The sequence below is a fragment of the Lygodium microphyllum genome, chromosome 19, assembly GCF_053477565.2.
Source record: "Lygodium microphyllum isolate KBCC chromosome 19, Lygodium_microphyllum_v1.1.10, whole genome shotgun sequence".
Lineage (NCBI taxonomy): Eukaryota > Viridiplantae > Streptophyta > Polypodiopsida > Schizaeales > Lygodiaceae > Lygodium > Lygodium microphyllum.
Genome location: NC_141153.1, coordinates 4,199,850 through 4,221,896, shown reverse-complemented (window position 1 = coordinate 4,221,896; position 22,047 = coordinate 4,199,850).

The following is a 22,047-nucleotide window of genomic DNA, read 5'->3' as shown; positions in this document are numbered from 1 at the left end:
GTACTTTAGGATATTTTCAGTGCCACAACAATACAACAGTTTCAACTTTGGAGCAAATTTCATAAAAGATATATTATGCTTTGCAATGAAGTAAGCTACTCTAAATAGACATAGCACACTACCATCCGCATTGTCTTAATGTCTTTGTGACCCGTTTTCAAATGCCTTTTGATTGTGTCCTTGCACATAAGCTACAAACTTGTGTGCCACTTTGGATTTTGCATGTTGATTTATCACACTAATTTGAATATTACCAAACCTAGTAGTGGCATACCCTTTACACTTTTTATGATTTTTACATATGTTACAAAATACTTTTCCTAGCGATTTGTCAAAACATGCCCACTCAAAGAGAATTAATCGATATTTATTCCATGTGTGCCTTGCTTTTTTAACATGAGTCACCACTTCCTCGCCCAAATTTTCTATAATGCATGCATCTACCTCTGAGATACTACCATTGCTTTCAACACTCAAACGCTTAGAATTTTCTACTTTTGTTTATGAAAATCCTGGTACAAATAAGAGCAACATTTGCCTTTCCTTATCTTTTTTTGAATATCTTTCATTTTCTGCTAAAGAAAATTATGGTTGTTATTATTTCTATTTTAAAATTTACTCATAAGTATTAATGCCTCCTCATGCAATCATTGGAGACCGTTTGCAAAAGGGGGTGTAAGCTAGTATACAAAAGCTACTTCCATGTAGATTAATTTCTGATTAGCAACATTTTATTGCATACAAAAATCCAATTTCTAAATTTATACAATGGTGTTTGGAAACTAACAACACTTTGCTCTTTCTTAACATAAACTTTTTGTTTTAAAATCCGTTTTGAAATACCATGACAAGAAAACCAAGACACATAATAATAAAGTTGTGTCAAAAACATTAAGATAGGCATTTCACAATGGCAATGTTCCTACCCCATGCAAGGTACAATGCAGGGTGAAGAAGGGCATGATGAGGTTATCTTTTGCAATTGTCTACTAGTGCAATGACATTATAGATGTATTACAACATTGTGTTTATTGTTATGGAATATAAACACAATTACTTCAATCTTTTCTTAACCAAACATTCTAGACAAATAAAGACCTCACCAAAATGACACTATTAGAACACATAATGTCACTATAGTCAGTAACACCCCTTACCTGCAAGAGCAAAGACTACATAGACCTAACAATAGAAGGAAGAATTCCTATAATGATTGCTATGTAAAAGTTAAATCATCACTAGTTCTCCCAACCACAAAATGCACAGTTCTATTGAACTTGGCTAGTGTCCAAGCTAAGTGCACACACAACTCAATTTATCACAACAAAATTCATAAGTGGTTGTCTTGATAAGCTACGTCAAATGTTCGCAAACTCCTCGTAAAAACACAAGTGCAATAGAAGAAATGACACGCAGAATTATAAAATTTAAAAAGTTACCTTGCTAGAACTCTATAAGAGGAGAATCCAAAGGGCAAGGCAAGGCTAGGCCGTTAGGGGAAAATGTAGGAGGATGAGGAGCAAAAGAAGAAGATGGAGGTGAGGCAGGGCTAGAGAAAGATAGATGAGCCTAGGGGAGATGGAGGAAGAGGAGGAGGAGGAGGAGGAGGAGTTGAAGAAGAATATTTTACTAGAAGTACTTGGCCTTGTGGTTAGGATGACAAAGTTGTTTCAAGTGCCTGTTATGAGGAACTTCATCCCATGGCTAGGCTTCCTAAACCATGGTGTCAAGGGAAGCATGGACAAGCTTAGCATGGGCTTCAATGCCCTATGGGAGTGCTTGATACAAGAATGTGAGAAGTAGCACGGCGATGATACACAATACATGAAGTTATAGGAGGAAGAGGAGGAGGAGGAGTCTACATAATTGAGAAGTCGAAGATGATGGAAGAGAGTTGGAATTTCTCATAATCAAAGCCACTTTCCACAAGAAGTTCATCCCACAATGGCGGAAACACATCACCATCATGATGCATGCTCTATGTGGTGGACAGTTTCCTCTTCTTGTTGAAGCAGCAAAAACTTGCATCTTGGTGGCAAACTGTTTGGGAACAAACTGAAGAGCAGAAACAGAGAGAATGACCATCCATGGAAGATTTGGCATTCATTGAGAAGTTTCCAGATATCATCAAGTGGGAGATTGTGAAGAAGCTTCAGGAGTCGTGGTCTATAGAGGTTCACAAAGACAAGAAGGAAAAAAGTTGGAATTTGTTCGTGGATGCTCAACAGCAACATACATGGGATGCTTGGTGCACTGATAATCTTCTGTTTGTTCAATTGGCAACCCACTGGAAGTTGGTAGATAGAGTGTTTTTCACAACATACACTGTTGAAACCATCAGAAGCTGGCATTACTATGATGATGGCACCACCACAATGCTTAGACGTATGCATTTTGACACCTTCAGAACCGAATACCTTCCTCTGTGCAGTGGCATGAAAGCAGAATTCAGGGACGTTGAAAAGGAAGAAGTAGAAGAAATGTTGGCAAGAGAGTCCTCCAGAGACTGAAGCCTTCTGTTATCCCTCTGTGGAGCACTAACAACAGAGTGGAGCCAACCCCCTGATGAATGATGCAATAAAGAGGCAAGCATTAGAACGAGTCCAGAGATACGTGAGAAGAGAAAAAGCAAAAATCAAAGCCGAGAACGAGCTCACAGGAGAAGCCGCCTTTGACGCCCTTGTGGAACTCTTTACAGAAGTCCCAATGTTAGAGAGAGAACCAGGGAGAGAGAAAGAGGAGAGAGAAATACTGCAGAGGAGAGAGAAAGACTGCAGGGAGAGAGAGAATAAGAGTGACGAGGAGAGAGAAAGACTAGATTTAGAGAGAGAAAGACAGGAAAGATGAAGAAGCCATGGAAGCTGAGAGCAAGAAGGGAGAGAAAGATACTATGTCATTTTCAAAGTCCTCAAGAACTAGCATACTCTGAAACTTTGGCTTGGCATTTTTGTATACACACTTTGAAGCATGGTCAGGAGTATACTTTTCTCCACAGTTGAAGCATAAGCCTTTGTCCTTTCTTTCCTTGTAAAGATCCATGGGAATATTTTTGGAATTTGTATTGGCTGAAGTGGACTTAGGCTTATTGTCACCTTGCTTAAATTCAACCTTTGGACTGTTTGCTGTCCTGAAATTGCTTTGAAGTCTAGAAGCATTAAATGGAGGATAAGTTGGTACTCATAAGCTCCCACTAGGCATATGATTGCTGCCATAAATGTTACCAACTTGCCCTTGCTTTAAAACAGTCCTTGGCTGTCCATAGCTTGGCTGAAATGAAGACTCTTTCCTATACTTTCTTCCATAGCGCTCTGCAAGCTCAATAGCCTTGAAAAGTGAAGTAGGATTCTGCACCATAACATCAGCTGACAAGGATGGTTCTAAACCATACATAAACTTGTGTAACTTGGCCTCATCACTGATGTTTTCCACATACATGGTCAAGTTGAGGAATTGGTTTGTATATTCTCTTACACTTAGGCCCCTTTGTTCCAAACCATACCATCTTCGTTCTAACTTCTCTTTTTCAAGAGGTGAAACAAAGACTTCAGCCATAAGTGCCTTGAAAGCTTCCCAATTCTCAATAAGTACATTCTCTTTCTTGATATACCTCCACCAAGTGTGGGCAAATCCTTCTAAGTGCAAGGAGGCAAAGTGTATCTTCATATCATCAGTTTTAGGAAATATGTCAAAATAGGACTCCATCTTAGAGGTCCATTCCTCTAATTCTGATGGTGAAGATGATTGACCATTGAATTTGGATAAAACAATTTTGTCCTTGAATTCTCTATCATGAAAGGGTTGCTGTCCAAAAACTGGCTGATCAGGATTTCTAAGTACAGAACCCCCAAGTTGAGACTGAAATCTTCCAACAGGTGGCTGAGAATTTGGTGCGCAGATCGGACGCAGATAGCTCACGTGGTGAATCCCGGAAGGTCCCCAAGAACAAAGTACTCTACTTTTTAGCACAAAAACCCATGTAAAAGCAAGCACGACATGAGACAAGAGACAAATTGGGTTCAATCTCCCCCATGCCTTGTGTGAGCGCTTCACAAAGCATGTATTTAATGTATATTTCCAATCTTCATGCTCAATAATAGCCCAATTAGAAAAATATGACAAGCTTTTAGCTTTTGAGTTTGCTTTCTACCAAAAATAGGAAAATAAAGCTAATGGACGGTGCCCATAGTGTCTGGCACGCCCAATCTCAATGTCCAAATAGAAATAACATATCCAGGCGCATAAGCGCATACAAAATAATAATAAATAATCGATGTCTCAATAGACATAACAAAATATAGGCGTGGCGCCTATCAAAATCTAATCCAAGAGTCGAAAACCCGCTAGACTCCAATGCTTTCCTCCGCCACTGCTGCTATCTCTACACATCAACTGAAGCATTCACAATCGTTAGTAAAATAACACAATTAAATCGACAAAAGTGAATACCTAGCAGTCTTCAGCTACATAAATAAATCAACTGGTTAGAAATAAATCCTAACCTTAATTTATTACGAGTGCGCACTCTAAACTCATAAACGTTTATTAATTTAATATGCATTTTGCGGAATCACCCGCTATGGAATCACCCATGTACACACTAAATTAATGAAACGCCCGAAAAGGACAGGCGTCCCCATCAACTTCTCGCACAAAGAATCCTCTTTGCGTATGAGCCCCGGTCATCTAAGTTTACGGAATCCACCGTAAAACCTCACGGAATCCACCGTGGAATATGCCTCCTGGCATCATACCCCCGGGGTGGGATAGCAATTGACCTCAATTGCTATTAGCTCAATGTGGAGCTAACAGAGTGGGGAAAGCATTTAAGTCTCTAGCGTGCATCCATTGTGCTTCCTCTACAGGATGGTTCTTAAATTTTACTAGATATCTAGAATACCTTTGGCCAGTTCTAGTGGTCATGTAGTCAGTGTCTATGATGGCTTCTGGTTCAAGTATTTCAGTCTCTTCTTCTAGTAAAGGTGGGTTTTCATAGACAGGGTGGATAGGTAATTGTCCTCTAAATGGTCTCAATAAACTAATATGAAATGTATTATGAATTTTCCAATGAGATGGCAGTTCTAACTTGAATGCATTGTCATTAATCTTATGAATGATTCTAAATGGTCCGTAGAATCTAGGAGCTAATTTGACAACTGGATGTCTATCTACACTTTGCAGTCTACGCTTTTCTATTCTAAGCCAAACATAATCATCAACTTTGAAATTCATGGCTTGTCTTTTCTTGTTGGCTTGTTTGGTATATGATTGTTGGGCTTTAGCAATCATATCCTTTACCTCATCAAAAATAGTATTATGCATAACAGCAATATCATCGGCACTTTGTATTCTATTAGACAAAGAGGCAACAGGTGTAGATAATCTATATCCATAAATAACTTCAAAAGGTGCTTTCTTTGTAGATGTGTGCGGTGTATTGTTATATGCAAACTGTAATAAATGTAAATGAGTATCCCATGTCTGAGGTTTAGAGATAGTGTATGCACGTAAAAGATCTAGAATGGTGTTATTTGTGGCTTCTGTTTGTCCATTTGTTTCTGGATGAAATGCAGATGAGAAATCAATCTTTGTGCCTAGATTTGCAAACAGTGTAATCCAAAAATTATTACAAAATCTAGAATCTCTATCTGAAATAATCACTTTCGGCAATCCATGGTTGGTAAAAATAGTTTTCAAAAATAACTGTGCTGCTTGTGATGCTGTTAAAGTTTTCTTACATGCAATGAAATATGCTTGCTTACTAAATCTATCTACAATTGTCCAAATCATGTCATGGTTAAATTTAGTATTTGGTAAGCCAGTAATGAAATCCATAGATATATGCTCCCAAGGTTTAGATGGAATAGATAAAGGCATTAATAATCCATACTGTTTACCATGATGTCTCTTTATTCTTTGACAAATCAAACATTCAGAAACAAAATTAGATACATCTGCATCCATATGCGGCCAATAAAAATCTTCAGTTAACATGCGTAATGTAGAAATGATACCTCTATGACCTTGATATGGGGGACAATGAATTTCATTCAAAACAAAAGATCGGAATGGAATAGTAACACACAGTCTCTTTTCAAAGAACATGAATCCATCATTATATGACAATGAATCAACAGGAATGAAATTATTTTGAACTAATTTTTGCCAATCAGAATGAAAAGTAATATCCTGGTGATATGTGTCTTTCATAGCAATCAAAGAATCAAAAGATATGATAGAAATATTATGAATTGCAGGTCTTCTACTTAATGCATCAGCAACTACATTTTCTTTTCCAGGTTGGTATTGAATGATAGGATGGAAACTTTGAATGAATGAAGCCCATTTGATATGACGATCAGAAATTTGGGGTTGGCTAAGTAGATGTCTAATGCTTTGCTGGTCGGTCTTTATCATGAATTCTGAACCCATTAAATAATGCTTCCATTGTTTTAATGCTTGTATAACTGCTAAGAGTTCCTTGTCATAAGTGGAATATTTGAGCTCAGAGGGTTTCAGCTTAGAACTAGAATATGCTATTGGATGGTTGTCTTGCATTAGCATGGCTCCTATTCCTGATCCGCTAGCATCGGTCACAACTAAAAAGAATGGTCTATTAAAGTCAGGCAATTGTAGAACAGGAGCATTGGTCAATGCACGTTTGAGTAAATCAAAGGATTTCTGCTGATTTTCAGTCCATTGATAAACAATGCCTTTCTTAAGAAGTTTGGTCAATGGTAAAGCAAGTAATGAGAAATTACGTACAAACTTCCTATAGAAACTAGCAAGACCAAGGAATGAGCGTAATTCATGTACATTTTTAGGAACAGGCCAATGCAATATTGCGTCAATTTTCTTAGGATCAACTTTTATTCCTTCTTTTGATACAATATGACCTAGATATTCTATTTCTGTCTTAAAGAATTCACTCTTGTCAGGATTTGCAAACAATTGATTTTCTTTCAGTAATTGAAAAACTAATGATAAATGCTCATAATGCTCTTTTTCACTTTGACTGAATACTAAAATATCATCAAAGAAAACAATCACACAATATTGATATTTTAGAAAAATACGGTTCATCATTCTACTGAAAGTAGCAGGTGCATTAGTTAATCCGAATGGCATAACTTAAGAATTCGTAATGGCCAAACTGTGTCCTGAATGCAGTCTTAAATATGTCGGATCTATCTAGCCTCACCTGATGATATCCAGACTTAAGGTCAATTTTACTAAATATAGAAGATCCTTGCAGTTTGTCCATAAGGTCATCAACTCTAGGTATAGGATACCTATTCTTTACAGTGATCTTGTTTAATGCTCGGTAGTCAATACACATCCGATAAGTATTATTCTTTTTCTTGACTAAGAGCACAGGTGCACCGAATGGAGAACTGCTAGGTCGAATTAAGCCTCTATTTAGTAATTCTTCAACTTGACTCTGGATTTCTTTTTGTTCTATTTGATTGTGCCTATATGGGGCTTTGCAAGGTGGTTGTGTGCCAGGTATTAGGTCAATCTTATGGTCTTCTGGACGTGATGGAGGTAAACCTGGTGGTAGGTCTTCTGCAAAACAATCCTTAAAATATGCAAGAAATTCCTTATGCTTAGGGTGCATATGATTTTCCTTTGCGTGCAATTCATTCACCCAAATGAGATATGATTTGGTATTCTTGCGCAGTGCACGTTTTGCTTGAGTATGCGAAAGTAGTGGAAACATATGAGATGCATGCATACCAAATAATGTAATAGATTTTCCTTGAAAATTTATATTCATTGTGTGTGTGGAATAATCTATATTGGGATTATGTTGGTGTCTCCATGGCATTCCTAGGATAATGTCACTAGACTGTAATGGGACAACTAAGAAATTTCTTCTTTCAATATATGGACCAATTTGAATTTCTAAATCTTGAACTTCTTGTGTGCCATTGTACCTAGTGCCTAAGAATGCAGCTTTTATGCGATAGTGCGTAGGTACAGTATGCAATTTTAATTCCTTTACCAATTTTGCTGAAATAAAGTCATGGGTACTACCGTCATCATGCAATATAGTTCTTTCTTTTCCATGCACCATACATTTCATAGTCAACAATGAATGTGAAGTAGGCATACCTGGTAAAGTGTCGGAAGTAGTAGTAGGATCATCTTCTTCTTCAGTGAAATCCGGCATATCCTCATGCTCGTCTTCGTCCATAGCTCCAAGGTAGTTGATATGTGCTGATGGCTTCTTTGAATGACAATTTGCTGCGAGATGCCCTGGTTGGTGACACTTGTAGCATACGATTGGCTTGGCTTTGGTCACATTATTTGCAATGGCTGGGAGTCTGGGTATATTTGGATTTGCTTGTGGAATAGGTTTAGGATTTGGATTGACAGTGGATGGTAATGCAGGTGGTTTAGGCCAATTCTTGCGGAAAGATGGTGATGAAAAACGACCTGGATTAAACCTTTTGAAATTGGAATTGAATTGTTTAGATCCATAATTACCGTTTGCTTGAAATGGCTGTGGTCGTCGATCTCTTCCGCATAACTTATCTTCAGTGTCGTGAGCTAAGGAGATGGCGTCTTCAAGGGTAGCAGGCTTGAACATGTTCACTTCAGCGTAGTAATGTCCAAGAAGTCCAGACATATACTTCCGCTTATGTGTCGTCTCTGGTACGTCTTCAAGCATGCGTAGCTGTAAGAGTGCATTCCAAAAACGCTCTGTATACTGTGGAATAGGCTCACGATCGCGCTGTTGGAGTAAATCCCATTGCTTGATAGCCTTCTCATGAAATTGCGGTGGTAGGAAATTTTGCATGAACTTCTTCTTGAAATCTTCCCATGTAAAAGCAAGCACGACATGAGACAAGAGACAAATTGGGTTCAATCTCCCCCATGCCTTGTGTGAGCGCTTCACAAAGCATGTATTTAATGTATATTTTCAATCTTCATGCTCAATAATAGCCCAATTACAAAAATATGACAAGCTTTTAGCTTTTGAGTTTGCTTTCTACCAAAAATAGGAAAATAAAGCTAATGGACGGTGCCCATAGTGTCTGGCACGCCCAATCTCAATGTCCAAATAGAAATAACATAAAGGACAGGCGTCCCCATCAACTTCTCGCACAAAGAATCCTCTTTGCGTATGAGCCCCGGTCATCTAAGTTTACGGAATCCACCGTAAAACCTCACGGAATCCACCGTGGAATATGCCTCCTGGCATCAGAATTACCATGTAATCTTCCTGTTGGTAAGGCACCCCTAGAATGCTGAGTATGCAGTCCAAAAGCTTGAGTATTGGCTCCGTTCAAACTACCCAAATAGTCATCATGCCTTTGTGAAGCTTCTCCTACTTCATACTGACTATTTGGAATACCTCTTCTTCCAATGATTCCATCTCCATGACCATTTTGGTTGGATGGCTGAAGTGGGACTGAAGGGTCAGGCTATTTGAACAAGCCTTCTCATTAGCTTCTTTTGATGCCACTTGTAATTGTAAAAGTTTAGAGATTTGTGCCATGAGTAGGTCATTGGATAATACTAACTTTTTCATAAGGGCCTTGGTTTGATCAATAGATTGAACCATCTGATCCATTCTTGACAACATGGCCTCATGTCGCTCTCTATGCCTTAGTTCATGAGCACACAAAGTATCATTGAGTATACTAATTTCTCCTTGTTGTTGAAACTCTTCAGGGTTCTCTTGAAGTGTACTTTCCATCATGGAATCCCTGATTTGCTGTGCATAATCCTCCTGGACCTTACTTTTGCCTTTATGTCCTGCCATACTAGTGCAGTCCTGCAGTACCCCCTGTCAGTAAAACGGCTATAACTTTGGCTAGAAAACTCCGATTGTAGAACTTTTTTGTGTGAATCAACCTGTGTGAGGGATTAAACGACAGGACAGGCTCCCTACACGGGCTCCGAATCACCAGGAGGTGGGCAAAGTTCCCCCCGGATCGGTTGGTTGCACCCCTTCGGGATCTTCGATAGTGAGGGAGGGTCACCTCTCTTTTGTCCCACTATCTCCCCCGGCATCCACCTTTTTCCTCGGAGGGAATATCAACATGGCAGAGGCTAGTGTGCTAAGCAATCAGCATGATATGCAATTCAAAAATATCCATTCAGCCTTTCATGAAATGCAATTGATTGAGATAAGAAAACTTGAGATGGGAGAAGGGTTTTACCTATGCAATTCAGTGACTCACTAATTGCTAGTACTTACCCTTTTACAATTTTCCAATTTAGGCAAAAGAGAATGAACCAATCAATTGGATTAGAGTAAACAAAGGCACCAATCAATGTATTTAGTTAATAAGATTCAAGTGTTATGCTGAAATCTCAGATTGAGGCCTTTAATTCACTGATTGAAGCTAATATGCATTAGGCAAGCATTGCATTCATGAATAGACGAATTCAAGCAAAGGTTGGCTGAGAATTTGATGAAAATGTTCAATTCTTTAATCTCTCAGTCAAATGGCTTAAGCTTAGCAATTGGATTAATGAGAGAGATTAAAAATTGAAGAGAAATACCTTGACATGGCTGAAAATGACTTGCCAAATGCTTGTTAGGGCTCCCGGTTGTCCAATGTTAGCAAAATAATCCATAAGGCTTGCTTATCTGATGGTTGAGACCAATCTTGAAGCTTCAAATGCTTGAAATTGAAGCATTAAACCTGTTTCCCCCAAATTTTTGCTCCATAGAAGCTCTTGATCCTCAATCTTTAGCCATCCCGTGCTTAATCCTTGCAATTTATTGAAGAATCCTTGCTGAAATGATTCCATGGGCCAAAAGGATGAAGAATCTTCAAGAAATTGTCAAGAAATGGAAGCTTGGGCTGAAGCTTTCATGGCTGCCCATGGACTGTTCACCTAGGGCTCAAGAGAAGCTGAAGAATCATGAATGGAGCTGAATCTTTCCTTCTTGCTGAAGATTTCTCTTGCCAAGGATCAGGAAGAATGTCAAGAGCTGGAGATGAAGCAAGCTGAGCAGGAGCAGGGCTGGAATCAGCCCGAAAATTGCGCCGCAACTTTCGGGGCTGCTCCTGGCCTGAATGCTTGCTCAATCTTGAGCAATCTGGTGCTCAACTTGAAGCTCCTGATGAATAGGTTCTATTCCAGGTGGTTTTTAGTCAAGAAGATCAGAGATGAGAGAGATATGAACAGATCTTGGGGCTAAACCTCCATGGAACCTGTAGGAATTTCCAGGAAAGGGGAAAGAGAAACCCCTCTTTTCAAAGTAACCACAGTTTGTTCTCAAACTAAGCCCAGTTAACCATCCGTTACCCTAGTTACCTTTAGTTTTGCATAAAATTTGGTGACGTCCAACCATTTAAGCCCTTATCCTCCATATCTGACCTTGGATATCTCCAGATGTGGTCATTTGCTAACTGTAGTTGTCGTGCAGCACTCCACTAGTCACTGTCTTGTACCATTTTTGTCTGAAATTGGTTTTGAAATAGGAAAATAGGAGTGAAAATAGAAGAAAATAATGGATCAAAGACTAAAGCTCTGATACCACTTGTCAGAGAGAGAACCAGGGAGAGAGAAAGAGGAGAGAGAAAGACTGCAGGGAGAGAGAGAATAAGAGTGACGAGGAGAGAGAAAGACTAGATTTAGAGAGAGAAAGACAGGAAAGATGAAGAAGCCATGGAAGCTGAGAGCAAGAAGGGAGAGAAAGATTGTAAATGTATTGATTTGACAAAAGATGTGAAAAATTACAACTTCTCTCCTTATATACCAATGTCTGTGTGACATGGCATATTATTAACATTCTAACTATTCCCAACTTTTTACATCCAATGGCACATCAAGCCCTTCCTCCTCCTGTTGGAGGTCCACTTCCAAGCCAGATCCGTCCTAGAAATATTAATGACAGGCCAGTGAATGTAGTCCCGTTGCCAATTTTTAAGGGAGAGTACAATGAAGACCCCGATCTTTATGTAGCAGAGTTTATGATAGCATGTGTGGCTAACAATGCCAGAACCCCTGAGCATTGGTTAGCAATATTCCCCGCCACTTTCAAGGGTGCGGCGTTTCAGTGGTATGAGAGACAAGCAGCAGGAACTTTTGGCACATGGGACGACCTGAAGTTGGCCTTCCTCACTAAATTTAGGCGTGAAGGTTTTGAAGAGCGGATGCGAGAGGAATTTATGAATTTAAGTCAGTCCTCTGGAGAAAGAGTAGAAGATTATGTCTCACGAATGGAATCCATCCTGAAGAGATGGACTAACCATAATTTAGATGATGGCATTCAAAAGGGAGTGTTTCTCAGAGGATTACAACCAGAAGTCCGTAAGTTTGTGGAGCTGCAAAGACCAGCCACACTGCAAGCTGCAACAAAAGATGCAAGACTGTACGATGAAGTGAAAGCTAGATTGGCGATGAATCCAGGAAAAGGAGTCCTACCTCCTCTGATGCCAGGAATGATGTACCCACCAAATGCAATCCCAGGGACTGTCCCCTACCCCTACCAACAGATGCCCCCAGTATCACAGTACAGTGCACCAAATCCACAGTGGCCATAATCAATGCCTCAAATGATGATTCAACCACAACAACAATGGTCCCAATCAATTTCCCCAATGCCAAATCAGCAGCAACAGTGGAACCCTACCAACTGGAGCCAACACCCAACAGTTCAAACAGGAGCTCTGAATTAGAATCAGAACAAAGACCCCTCTGCACCAGCCCAACCTGTTTATGCAGTGATTACAAAGACTCCTCAAAACCCTACTGCCAGTACCTCAGGAGGAGAAATCTTGAAGGATTATTTATCCAACTCAGTTGCAAATATAAAAAAGGAGTTGATGGATGTGATTACAGAGCAGCTACAAACAATGAAAGTGAATACCGCCATCATATCCAATGTTGCAGGAGCAGGAAGAGAAGTGATGCGGTCAAATACTTGGTGTGGTAAGTGTCATCAAGCAGGCCATTTAGCCACTGAATGTACACGAAAGCCAACAATCCCTGGAGCTTTCTGTTCCTACTGTTTGCGGAAGAACCATACAGAGAATATTTGCTCTCTAAAGGAGATGCATGATAGGAGAAGGAAGGAAGAAGACGCAAGATTCAACTTGCTGGAATCCAAAATGACAACACAGGATATTGGACCCAAGCCTAGAGAGTTTGGTCCTAATTTCAGTCCAAGGAGGTTTCCCTCTCAAAGTTACAGAGGAAGACAATCTGGCGGTGGTCAAAGATCAGAAGTGGAGTGTTACAGATGCGGAGAAAAGGGACACATTTCACCAAATTGTCCAAATCCCAGAAGGTCAGTGGATTACAAGCCCTTATGCAGTCGATACAAAGGAGAAGGCCACACTGCAAAAGACTGTCCAAGCCTAGCCCCAGTGAAAAATAGTGCTACTGCTAATCCGGCCAAGGCCCAAGAGCCTACCTCCAATTTAGTGGAATTGGAAGTTGTTGCCATCACGCGTGCAAAGAAAAAGGAACCACCTATCCAGAAAGAAAATAATCCTCCTGCCAGAACAATGAAGTTCAATCTTCCACCAGAAGAAGAGAACAGAACAAAGCCTTACAGTGCCATACAGAGCACTACAGTGCCATAGAGAGTCACAGAGACAATTCCAGAGACAGGACCAAAGGTCCAGGAGATAGAAGAGGAGGAGGTGCCACAAGTGGCAGAAGAAGTCCCCATGATGCCCCTATTGGAAGAAAAAAGAAAAATGAAAATGGGTGTTGCCCCATTCCCTAACCGGTTAGAGAAGCCAGTGGATCCTATTAAGGAATACGATCTGGTCAGAGATCTAGATACCTTTAAACCAAACCTCACATTCCGACAATTGTTGATGTTGTCTCCTAGTTGCCGAAAAATGTTCAAAAGTATACTGACAAGAAGACGTGGATTAAGGATTGCTCCCTCAATAGCAACAAAGTCCAACAAAGCTCCTCCAGAGCCTGTAAAAGAAGTGGATGTGGCTAACGCCTTCCTAGATCTGGGTACCCCAGAGACTGGTGTGTGGATAGAAGGCTGCTTTATTGCAAATGCACTGATTGATGGTGGCTCATCAGTGAACATTATGACGGATGTGACAATGAATGATCTAGGCCTACAAGGTGTGCAACCAACCCAATGGCTCATCAGACTGGCGGATCAGAGCAGAATTAAGCCTTTGGGCATTCTCCCATATGTGAAGACTACAGTGGCTAGAAAAGATTATTGGCTAACCTATCTGGTGGTGAAGCCAAACTCTTATGGTACATCCTACCCTCTCTTACTGGGCAGACCATGGCTTTTTGAAGCCAAAGCAAGGACAGATTGGTTCAAAGGAACCTTGACCTTGGGTAGAGGACCCAATAAAGTGGTGCTGAAGCTATATGGTGCTCAAAAAGGACATGGATCCACCTCCTTGGAATTATCTTCTGACTCCCCTAATGAGGCTACAGATTGAACATCAGCAGAAGAAGATGCTGTCAAACAGATCCTTCCCAAGAAAATAGTGGCACGTTCCTTAACAGTGGATACTGTAAGCCAACTCCCAAAAGATGCAAAGCCATTATCAATGGGTGAATACTTCCTGCCTGAACCGGGAACGATTTCCGAAATCACTTCTGACAGTGAGATAGAGGCTTGGATGTACTGCTCTCCCTGCTACATGGCCACAGCAGAGCCAGAGACAGAGGCAGAAGATGAATCAGAGAACCTGTTCTTCTCTTATAGAGCTCCTACAGAGACAGAGACAGAGACAGAGACAAATACAGAGACATAGTCTAAAGAGGACGGAGATGATACGGAAGAAGAAGGTTATGAAAGCGAGACGGAAGAGTCTATCCCACCTGAAGAGGATACATATGAAGAAGAAGTTCCAGAAGCATCGGAAGCAGACGAGCTCATGCTGTGGGACAGAATGGCGATGGTACCATTTGGTCTGGTAAATGGATCTTCTCATATGCAAAATCCTTATAAGAAATGGTTGAAGAAGAACAAGCCGTCTTTCAGCAGTGGCTCTTGCCGTCCTCAACCATCCTTGCCAAAGAAAGATGATGATGATGCACCGTGTCAACAAGCACCAGTCCCACAAACCCAACAAAAATCAGAGGGTCCCTGTTATGTGATGTTCCTGGACACGTCATCAGAAGATGAATCTTCAAGCCAAGAGGTAACTAATCTCGAAACCAAACCCGAAACGGCTCTAATTCCATTTCAACATCTCAAGGAGCAACCTAAGTTTCCACCAAAAGAAGAAGTTGGTTCTAGTGGGACATCAGAAGAGGACACCACCCCCTTGAAGGAGTCGAATCTATACCCAGAAGCAATCCGTGGGACCTTCATCCGTGAAGTAGAAGGAGAAAGACAGTTGAGTTTTGTGGATGCAGATGGATATGAATGCCACCTGAAGGTGGGTAGCAACCTGCCAGAAGAGGAACTGTCGATCTTGCATAACTTATTGAAAGAGAATATAGACGTGTTTGCATGGTCCTACAAAGACCTAAAGGGGATTGATCCCACTATGTCAGCATCATATTGATTTGGAGCCTGATGCTAAGCCAGTACGGCAACGACAGAGGCGAATGAACTTGAATTATTCCACATTGGTGAAAGCAGAGCTGTTGAAGCTTCTAGAAGCTGAGTTCATCTATCCAGTGGCAAATAGTGCATGGGTCTCACCCATCGTGGTTGTACCCAAGAAGAATGGCAAGCTTCGTATATGTGTGGATTTTCGCAAGTTGAATTCCATGACGAAGAAGGATCACTTTCCTATCCCTTTCACAGATCAACTGTTGGACACAGTGGCAGGACATGAGCTTTATTCCCTTCTGGATGGATTCAGTGGATATAACCAAGTGCAGATAGCAGAAGAAGACCAATCCAAAACAACCTTCACCACAGAATGGGAGACCTACGCTTACCGAGTGATGCCGTTTGGACTCTGCAATGCCCTTGCTACTTTCCAGCGAGTCATGATGGCCGCATTCCAAAATCATCTGCACGACTTTATTGAGGTATATTTGGATGACTTCTGTGTCTATAGTTTGATCCGTGAACACTGGGGACATTTGGAGCAATGCTTTGACCGATGCCGGGAGTATGGGATTTCCCTCAACCCCAACAAATGCATCTTTGGGGTCTCTTCTGGAGTTCTGTTGGGCCACATTGTCTCTGCACAAGGGATATCAACAGACCCTGCAAAGATCGAAAAGATTGCAGCTCTGACAGCACCCACCAACCTCAAACAGTTGAGGGGATTCCTAGGCCATGTGGGTTACTATAGAAGGTTCATAGCTCATTTTGCAACAAAGGCAACCTCCTTGCACAAGCTTCTGAGGAAAGATGCAGAGTTTATTTGGACAGAAGAATGTGACAAAGCCTTCAATACTCTGAAGCAGTGTCTGATTGAGGCACCCATTCTGCAGCCTCCTGATTGGACAAAGGAGTTCCATGTGCACACTGATGCATCCAGTGAAGGGCTAGGTGCTGTCCTATGTCAAAAGGCCCCCTCAAAATTAGATCAACCCATCTATTACGCAAGCCGAAAAGTCACTAATAGGGAACGGAACTATACAGTGACAGAGCTTGAGTGCTTGGCAATGGTATTTTCCCTAGAGAAGTTTCGCCACTACCTACTGTCTATCCACTTTAAATTTTATGTGGATCATGAGGCCCTGTCCTTCTTGATGAACAAAGCAGATGTGAAAGGACGAATGATGAGATGGCTCCTTCTATTCCAGGAGTTCGACTTTGAGATAATTACCAAACTTGGTCGTTCCCATATTCTAGCTGATCATCTATCACGTATTCCACAGATTGCAGACGAGGAGCAGGATGATCCAGACCTCCCTGATACTTCCCTATTCCTGGTAGAAACTGTAACCCCCTGGTATGCAGACATCGCCAATCTGCTGGCAACCCAACAGTACCCTCCTGGCATCTCTAGTCGGGAAAGGAAGAAGCTTCTGTTAGAATCAGCCCCCTATACCCTTTTAGGTGGAGCACTGTATAAGAAAGGCAAAGATGAAGTGCTCAGAAGATGTGTTGCAGGAGATGAGATTGGGATTGTTTTGAAGGCTTGCCATGACGAGCCATGTGGAGGCCACTTTGCAGGCGAAGCTACAGCCAGGAAAGCTCTGTTAGCAGGTTACTGGTACTAGACCCTCCACAAGGATGCCTATGATTACTGCAAGCGATGTGATGCAAGTTGTCAGAGAATGGGGAAACCTACCAAGATCAATGCCATGCCACTGTAACCTATCCTTCCTTTGAAGCGTTCGAGAAGTGGGGCATCGACTTCGTTGGCCCAATCGATGCTCCCACTAGAAGGAAACAGAACAGATACATCCTGGTATGTATGGATTATGTCACAAAGTGGTGTGAAGCTAAAGCCCTAAAGCGGGATGATGGTAACAGCGTGGCCCTGTTCATGTACGAGAATATCATCACCTGTTTTGGCAGTCCCCTAGAGCTTGTAAGTGACAGAGGCACTCATTTCATTAATAAAGTCATGGAAGAGTTGACAGAGCTGTATAAGATTCACCATCGCAAGTCCACTCCTTATTACCCCAGAGCCAACGGCCAAGTCGAAGTCACGAATCGCATCCTCTGCTCGATTCTGACAAGAACAATTGCCACACATCATTGTGACTGGGACGATCGACTTACAGAGGCCCTCTGGGCATAGAGAACTTCTTATAAAGTAGCAACAGGATAGACACCCTTCCAGCTGGTGTATGGTACAGAAGTTGTTTTCCCTGTTGAACTGGAATTGCCCTCTTTGCGAGTGGCTATCAAAGAGCATTTGGGGGACGATGATTCACTGCAACACCGTCTCCTACACCTGGAATGTTTGGACGAAACTCGCAGGATGGCTCTACAGTGCATGGAAGCCACGCAAGCTCGACGTAAGGCTTACCATGCCAGCTTCATCAAGCACAAGGAGTTCAAGAAAGGTGATTTGGTCCTAGCCTATGATTCACGATTTGGCAAGTTTCCTGGCAAGCTTCAACAGCGGTGGATGGGCCCATATAAGGTACTTGCTGTCAAACCTAATGGCTCTATCCAAGTGCAGACCGTTGATGCCTCTGATGATCCCTTTCTGATCAATGGATATCGCCTGAAGAGTTACTTCCCTCCTTGGGGATCTTGACAATCACGGTCACCTGATCCTTTTCCCCGTTGGCGTGGCACTGTAACTCTTATGATGCTACTTTTGATAGCCATTCTTCAGCCACTCCTAATGAGGTGGACACAACCCTCTGTCCCCTCAGCCCCACCTCCCGCCCCTGATCTCTTATCCTCTATTTTCCACCAGCGACAGTGGTGAGGATGGTTCTGACACATGGTATTTCTACCATTCTCCTTGTTACTTGAAAGAAAAAAAAAAGAGAGATACATATCGGTCATGGGAGAAAAGGACTTCGGTCCCTGTCATGCCGACCTATTCTTCGAGAAAAGGTGGAGACACCCTCGGGAATAGGGACAAAACAAGAAAAAAAGAAAAAAAAACAACAAAGAAAAAAAAACTGTTATGGGAGAAAAGGATGCAATTTCCTATCATAGCAGGCGTCGTTCCAAGAAAAGGTGGTTAACACCCTTGGGCAAGAAGCTGGCTGTGGAAAAGGTGGCAACACCCAGCAGTCCAGAAAGTGGATTCATTAATTGACATCCCCAGGATCCAGTTCCGAAGCTGCCTCCCTTGGTACACTATATCCTGTGCCTTTCTGCAGAGCGTTTGACAGTCCTCTAGCAGACGCTATGTTCCTATGTAACACAACGTTCGATTTGATGGCTACCTCCCTGGATATGCCTCTTCAACACAACTGACGACGCGATCTTCATCGACAAACAATCAAGTGACGCGAGCTTTCATCCTAACCAGATGGGGACGTGAGTATGGTTGCCCTTTGTCACTATCAACAGAGAGTGAGACAGAGGGTGGGGCAAGTGACTAGTCTTTTCCCTTTAAATCAAATGAGAGGTGAGAAGTGTGAATGAAGTGTTGCACGCATGGGATGGGCCTCTCAAGGCACAAAGCACGCTCTGTTTCTGTGCACTGCACCATAAGGCTCCCTGGCCTTCCTTCTTGCACTGTATGCCAGCACAGGGCGGGATGCACAGTTGCACCATCAAATACACACAAGTCATATAACCTCTGCAGAAGTGACCGTGAGGATTACATCAATGGGTTTCAGGACATGGTTGCCCTCTGTATCTTTCAACAGAGCGTGAGACAGAGGGTGGGCTGAGTGTGACTAGAGTTTCTTCAATCAATTACCGAGAGGTGAGATTTGAGGGACGTTACGACACTTGGAGTCAGGTACGTTCTCGTTTCCTTATGCACCCATGGGATGGGTCTCTGCCATCAACACTGGACACGTCACTCTGTTCTGTACACTGCACTGTAAGGCTCCCTTACCTTCCTCCTTGCACCTATGCCAGACGGGTTGGACGCACTAATGCACCATCAACGGTGCACCCTGGCATACTCCTTTGCACCATCCGCCTTGTCAATTCCTAAACCGGGTGTGAGATATGGGTTTCAATCATTATTCATTGAGTGATGTCCGTAATGGGACGAGTGACTGTTCTCTCATCCCATCTGAGTGCTATAAGCTGAGTGACTCTCCTTCGTCAGTGACATCGACTCGACGTGATTCATCCATCAACTGCCTCCCTGGTGCTGCCACGTGATCCCTGCCATGAAGGATGTGTGCTGTGAATATACCTTGGCACTTCCTGCAGCCGACAACGACAGTGGACATGCCATCGACAGTTAACCTTGATTCTCGACAACATGGGCCAAGTTTTTCTAACCCTACACCTTCTGTTGTCAGTGATGTTCATGTTTTAAGTGTGGGAACATTAGCGGTTGGTCTGTTGTGTGGTATTAGGTCCCTGTTGCTCGGTCAACCCTACCCGTTAATGTTTTAAGTGTGGGGACGCGTCCATGCACATCTATATTGCATACTGTCCTGCATATGCCTCACTTTGATCATGCATGTATACCATGACTTTCTATTACACTCCTGGGGTCCCTTCCCCACCCACCGGTCCACTGTCACCCCTCCCTTGGGACTGTTCCTCCTCCATTTCTCTTTTTCTCTTATTTTGCTGTGTTTCTATGTGAATGCACCCTACGTTTAGCGGCATCCCCATCTACCTTTATAGCCCTGTTCGTCCCTTTGAATGGTCCAATTTTCCTCTTTACCTACCCCTGTTCCGATGCACGATTTTTGAGTTATTAATTTTTGACAGATTTTGCGTAAATTGGTCAGTTTTCCATGTGAACGCGCTTTTCTTGTTTCGGAACCATGATCTGACGTGATAGCCCTGCCAATCACTTTCTCCCTGACATTTTTCCTTTTTACTCCGTGTCCTTCCGATGCACAGTTTGTCCAATATTAATTTTGCGGTTTTTCGGGACTTTTTTTTGTTTGTCTTTTTGACATTTTTCCATGTGAACCTGCCCTGTTTCCATCGAAATTCCAATTTGACTTGACAGCCGTGTCCACGTGCCTTTCCCTACATTTTTCCTTTTTTCTCCCCCCGTTTCGACTTCTAGATTTTTAATTATTAATTTTTAAATGTGTTTTTGAGTGTCTTTTTGTTGTTTTTCACATGTGAACCCCTCCTACTTCTGTCGGAACTGCGTTCTAACATGATAATCCTGTGCCACCCCTTCCTACGGACATTTTTCCTTTTTACTGCATGTCATTCCGGCAAGCGGTTTGTCCAATATTATTTTTCGATTCCATTTTTGGGTCTGTTTTTTGGGTTTTTTCCATGTGAACGCATCTTATTTCAGTCGGAACCATGTTTTGACGTGATAGGATTGTCGGGCACGAGCTTCTGCACATTTTTCCTTTTTCCCGCACTTCGTTCCGATGCACAGATCTTCCGATATTAATTTTCATTTGTGTTTTTGTACCCGTTTTTTGTGTTTTTTGCATGTGAACGCCCTTTACCACCCCCTCCCTCCCGGAACCCCCATTGCACATTTCCTCCGTCTTCCCCCTGTCGTCCTACATAATTTTTGTTTTTATGACATTTCGTTTCGATGCCCGGATTGTGAGATATTAATTTTTCCTTGTTTATACGTGTTTCGCGCGACTCATCCCGCGCGTGAACGCGTCTGTTTTCGATTTCACGCGTCTCCACACGCCCCGGTTGTGTCCGCGTGCCCCGTACTGACATCCCGACGCCATTCCGATCCCGTTACCTTTTTTATTTTATTTTATTTACTTCCCGTTTTTTTTAAAAAAAATTCCCTCCCCCTGACGGTCACCTCCCCCCGCATCCCAACCCCCCCTCTCTCTCTTCTTTTTCTTCTTCTTCTTCTTCTTTCTACCTTCTCTCTCCCCGACCCCTCCATCACCTTCCTCCTTCTGCGCCCCTCTTCCTCCTCTTCCCCACCCACCCTTCTCCTCCTCCCTCCTCCCTCGCCCCTCCTCGGACGCCTTCCGCCTCCCCTGCCTGGGCCCTCGTTGCCTCCCTGCCCCGGCGTTCGCCTTGCCATCGCCGCCTGGGCCTTGCCATCTCTGCCTGGCCCTTGACGCCTGTCGCCGCTGCCAGGGACGCCCACCACCTCTGCCGTCTTCGTCGCCCGTAACCAGCACCGCCGTTGTTGCCTTCCCGCCGCCCGCTGTCCTGTGCATGCCCCCGGCCACCTGGCCTGGCCTCCCTGGGCCCGCCTCCTACCGCCCTGATATCCCACCCACCCCATAACCCACCCCCCGCAAGCCCCCATTCCCCCCCACCAATCCCACCCACCCCATAACCCACCCCCCACAAGCCCCCATTCCCCCCCACCAATCCAACCCACCCCCCAACCCTGGTTCCCCTCCCCCAACCCCCCAGTCACCCCCTTTTAAGCCCCTGTTCTCCCCAAACCCGCAGGCTATGTTTAACAAAAAAAAAAAACCAACCGACCCACACACCCCCTTCCTTTCACACCCCGGCCTCCCACACAACAGGATGTTCCCGTGCGGCTGTTCCTTTGCGGTGTGACGTGTTCGTACTCTCTCCTCACGGTCGTTCACGCACAGGGACGCGCGTTCGCTTGTCCGTGCGGTGGTGTGCACCAGCTAGCTGTTCACACGCAGCTGACA